At 35.6% G+C, this 5,336-nt stretch overlaps 1 long non-coding RNA gene across 3 annotated transcripts; it reads right to left on the reverse strand.

The window, feature by feature from the left end:
• Window positions 1-1,484: 1,484 nt before the first annotated feature.
• LOC133740761 (uncharacterized) lies at window positions 1,485-5,336 on the reverse strand. 3 transcript variants are annotated; one of them, XR_009861395.1, is made up of 5 exons: window positions 4,445-5,336; window positions 4,122-4,172; window positions 2,670-2,878; window positions 2,356-2,569; window positions 1,485-2,261 (listed from the first exon to the last, which is right to left on the reverse strand). It is a non-coding gene; the product is annotated as an uncharacterized LOC133740761 (long non-coding RNA). The 3 variants fall into 3 exon arrangements; XR_009861398.1 differs by lacking the exon at window positions 4,122-4,172 and having other exon boundaries at window positions 1,486-2,261; XR_009861396.1 differs by lacking the exon at window positions 4,122-4,172 and having other exon boundaries at window positions 1,487-2,261; window positions 5,065-5,336.

Here is a 5,336-nt window from a genome sequence, read left to right on the forward strand (position 1 = left end):
AAAGCTAAAAATGTATAGTGACACCATTCTCATGTTCACACTTCTTTGAATAGCATCATATATTACCCCAAAATCTTATAGCTTCATCCGGTCATACCCTAGTACGATCAAGCTATTATGTTTCTGAATGATGATATGAACCCCAATTTTATTTTTAACACACATTCAACCAAAAGCAGAGCATGTATGCGACCTTTAAATTGTTCACAGTACACGTACAAGCAATCATCACTTATCAGATATGAAAAAAATATGTACTATAACACATATTTTCAAACACTTGGATGTGACAATTTAAAAGTGTTTATTTAAAAGAAAATGTCATTAGACAGGTTTCAGAGCTCTTTACGAGTTATATAACTCGAAAAAATACCAAATTTATGTGATTTATTTTAAAGGTGTAGAGAAAGTGAAAGTCAATCAACTTTTTTCATTAAATATTGTTTAATTTGTTACTCTTCCATGTAATGTCCGCACTAAATCCACATGGGATACTCTTTTACAAATTAACATGGGTGCAAATGAGAACGTTTGGGAGATAGAAGAAGTTAGTCCTTATGGTCCTTACACAAAGATTTATTATAGCAAATGCGATAATAAATCGTTTGCCAATATAAAAGACTTAGACTTTGCCAATATGGAAGACTTAGACTTTGTGGAGATTGCCAACCTCGTCTTTCTTAAGTACAACGGGGAGAAAAATGGTGTTTTTAAAAAATTGTCTTTTGATTATGTTGATATGAGTATGTGATTAGAAAGGTTGGCAGCCATACTACATGAAAAGTTTAGTAATTATGACACTCTAATTTTCACACCCGTAATTAAAGTTATTAGAATGGTAACAAGGGCTCGCCCATATTCGAGTAAAGTTGGACCCAAAGATTGTGATTGTGTTAATATGGCATACCGAGTTATTGCTGACCATATTAGCTAGAGGTATTCGCTTTGTCATTGTAGCCGGTACCAATCCAAATATTCATAGTCTTCGTGGCCATGTGCTAAACACTGTGAATCGTGACGTCTCTTATGGAAGAGAATTCTTGAGAGATCATAAAAAATTTCTATCGACACTTTTGTATAATTTGATCCGGAGAGTATTTCCGGAGTTGGCAAAAGACAAAGATAGAATTAAGAAAATTGTGTGGGAATTAGAGAAATAGTATCTAAGATTTCACTACATGAGATTGATGAGACTATTGAATTACATAATTATCCAAAATGATTTAGAAATTAATATCAACTTTTGATGAGTTGCTTGATGAGTTTGATTTACCCATATCAACTTTTGTCAATCACCTCAGGCTCATGGTCGGTGCGATTTTATAAAAATCAATCAACACCCAGACTCATGGTGGAATCTCAATTCTTTCTCGACTTCCTGGATGAGAACTTTTGCAATACCCTCTCTATGCACAGCGTTGTCAATCATCCGATTTTTTTTTAACAAGGAATAATGGATTTTTTATAGGTCAAAAAGTATAATTGATGTGTGTAGATTTCACAACTCTAAATATGATCGTTTACTCATTATAAGGGCATTATAATATGTCATTCGTGATAGAAATGCATCCCGTTGTTGAACACTTACTCTTAACTAATGATATCTGCCACGTGATACGATTGTTAACCATAACACTGAGGATAAGATATAACAAACATTTCAGCCAACTCCAGGTGGTGATAGGGAAACATACACATATGATGCAATGTCGCTTAATCATTCTATCTGGTTCGTCTCCAACCGTCATGGCATCAAGGTTACTTAGATGGATTTCATTCTTATTTCGGCCACCATGGATTATGTGGGGTGGACATTTTGCTATATTTTTAGCTTCTTTACGCCAGGGAATGCCCATGAATCTCTTTCTAGTGAGGGTAAGGACAATCCACCTCAAGCTGAAATTTTAGATGGTGTGTTTGAGAATTGAACCCATGACTTTTACAATGTTGGAATTATAATTTACCAACAGGTCACAGCTCACCGACTGCATGTTCAATTCCAGCCACCCCATCAGGCATTTCCTTTTTGAGTAAAACATATATGTTTCTTGTATGATCAAAATAGGAAAGGTCTTCTGCTTCTTGACTGATCGGCAAATGGATTTTTCCATAACCACATTCGCCCCATTTGTTGGACCAACAGTTCTTGAAACGAAGGTAAGACAGTCTCTTATTTGTGATGTCGTAACCGGTCAATGCAATTGCATGACCCTTTTGCCCATTGTATCCACAGTCAGCACACCAAAAAGGTGTCCTCGTTTCTATATTACCAAAAAAGGTGTGGTCATTATATATTTTAAGCATAACATTATAATGCACATAAGCTTAATGATATAAAGAAGTTACTGAATTTACCTGTATTGCAAGTACGGCAATATAGTGTCCTGGGTCTTTCATTCATATATGCTGTCTTTATGCCAGCCTGTGTAATAATTCATCCTCTGTATTTGACAATAGTGATGTGCACATCAATACCACCAACTGCTGGACCTTTGTTGACTGCCATTAGTATGTGTTTCTTCCCCCACATTTCCGTATATCTTCGGATCAATCTTTCAGCTTTCTTTGTCTGAAAAAAAAAAAAAAAACAAAAAACAAAAAGAATATGACATAACAAATTGAAACATTTGATGATATAATGTGTTGTGTATGATAGTAGAAATGCTTACTCATTGAGATAATCTTCTTCTTTTATCAAGCCGTGCTTCTTAACAAAGTTGAGTGCATCCTCCATAATTGTGAATTTGTATCCTTTCTCCTTTGATTCTCCTACAAAATGATTTACATAGAATTTTACCTTCCTCTCTTTGTGGAGTAGGGTCAGTCCCTGCATAGCTTCTGCAATGGCAATGGAGGTGCAGCAATTCTTGTATTGGGGCTACAAGAACAAAAAAAATGAAATTATACTATATATTCTCAAGCTTGCAGAACTAAGAGTTTTGGCAGGTTAGTTATAATTCAATGCACATGAATTGGTAATAAGTTTGTGCGAATATAATTTCAGTTTTAGGAAATTGTCTTAGTTGATCAGAAACTTCGATATATGTACAAACTTAACTCTACCGACACTCGCAACAAAGTCTGATTCCCACTAAAATATGTTTCAAATCAAAAGGCGCGCTAAGCTAGGTCTGAATATAACAAATTCTGCTAGGAAAAAACTCAAATTGCTAAAATAGTTCATGGGAACGGATTCTATGCACCGACGGTGCAACAACACTAACATAAAATAATATTATTTTAATGTTGAAGTTCAATCTCAGCCATTCATACCAACTAGCCATCTATTCTTACTAACTTTTTATTCATGGTCAACATAAATGTTAAGTTTGACTAAATCAAAAAAAAAAAATCGTTAACTGAGGTAAAAACGCAAGCTATTAAAGTGGGGTAAATAAAGTCCGCGACCGAAGGAATGAGTCACAAAGTGAATTGTAAGCCCCAACTTGAACTTAACGAGCATTTTTACGGACTAGCCTGCTTCCCATCTTGTCGCCCCGATACGTTTTGATGGGAATCCACTAAGAACGGCCTTAGAACCCTAATCCCCGGTTAAAAGAAAAAGAAGGAGGAATTTGGGCAAGATTCATAAGTGGGCAGATAAAAAAATTATTTTTGGAAAGGCAAAGCGCTTTCTTTTAAGAATGCATCTGGTTCCATCTTTCTTGTTTATGTAATCAATGTAATTGATATTTATGTATTTAATGTTTGTCGTTCAAAAAAAAAAAAAAACAAAAAACTGGATACTCCTCTTAACTAAGTTTCAAAAATAGCTTGCGGACGAGGAAGTGAAAGACCAAACTACAACAGTAAGTCAAAAATAATCTTTGCACTTATGTATTCATTGCATTTGTTTATTAGCAAATCATTTTTGTAAAAGCAACATAAGAGAAAGGATACAGATTCACGAAAATGGAAGATGCACTTGATTTTGTTAAAAAGCAAGGTTTGATACAAGAAGAGGATCATCCCCATGGAGTAAGTATTCCTAGTATCAAACACATTATAATCATCAAATGTTTAAATTTGTTTTTTTTTGTTTTTTCTCTTTTTTCAGACAAAGAAAGCAGAAAGATTCAAGATTCGGAGCTATACGAAAGTGTGGGGGGAAAAGTACATACTTATGGTTGTCAGCAAAGGTCCAGTAGTTGGTGGTCTTCATTTGCATAGCGCTATTGACAAGTACAAAGGCGGAATTATAACAAAGGCTAACATAAAGAGAGCTAATATGAATGAAAGACGCAAGAAGAATTATTGCTATACTTGCAAACGAGTTAAATTCAGTAACTTCTTTCTAACATTAAGCTTACGTGCATTATAATATTATGCTTAAAATATATATATGACCACACCTTTTTGGTGTGCTAACTGCGGATACAATGGGAAAGGGGACCATGCAGTTGCATTAACCAGATAAAACATCAGAGATAAGAGTTTCTCTTACCTTCATTTCAAGAATTCCTGGTCCGACAAATGGGGCGAATGTGGTTATGGAAAAATTCATTTGCCGATTAGTCAAGAAGCAGAAGACCTTTCCTATTTTGATCGAACAAAAAACGTATATGTTTCACTCGAAAATGAAATGCCTAATGGGGTGGCTTGAATTGAACGTGCAGCATGGGTTCTCGACCTTAAATGAGCAACACTCAGAATAGACAAATGTTTCAAAACTTGAAAGAGCAACAACCTTGACCTGGTCATGTAATCATCAATAACACATTGCCACATGTTTAACACATTGCCCCCGGTTGTAGTGGTCCCCTTCGGGGTTGTGTGGGTGCTTAGGCATCCCTTTCAGACCATTGCAGAGGAGCTAATATCGCCTAATCCTCGTTAGTTTATGAAAAAAAAAAATGTTTAACTCTTGGATAGTCTTCCCCACAAAACATCTACATGTCTTAAATTATCTGTGAAAAAAATGAGATCTTACAGTAAATTTTGCGTAGTGGAGTTTGTTAGGAAATTAATCCCCCGTCACGCAAGTACTATTAGGAAAGATAGAAAGAAGAAATAAGCAAGCCAAGAAGACAACAAGATTTAATGAGGTTCGGCCAATATCCTTACCTACGTCCTCGGAGAGTTTCACCTTCACTAATAAGAGATTTACACAAGTACAAGATTACACTGCTCAAATTTATGCACAACTCGAGCACTCAAGTTTATACCCAACCTGAGCTCTTGTATCCAACCGGATACCCCTTGTACACCCTCTCTCAACCTAGAAGATTACTCTACCCCAAGAGCTATACACACTCTTGAACACAACTTACTTTGCTTCTATACACGAAGACCCTTAGAGTTGCTCTTAACCTCTCCTTACTTGCCTCCACACAAGT

The sequence above is a fragment of the Rosa rugosa genome, chromosome 1 (genome assembly GCF_958449725.1).
Source record: "Rosa rugosa chromosome 1, drRosRugo1.1, whole genome shotgun sequence".
Taxonomy (NCBI): Eukaryota; Viridiplantae; Streptophyta; class Magnoliopsida; order Rosales; family Rosaceae; genus Rosa; species Rosa rugosa.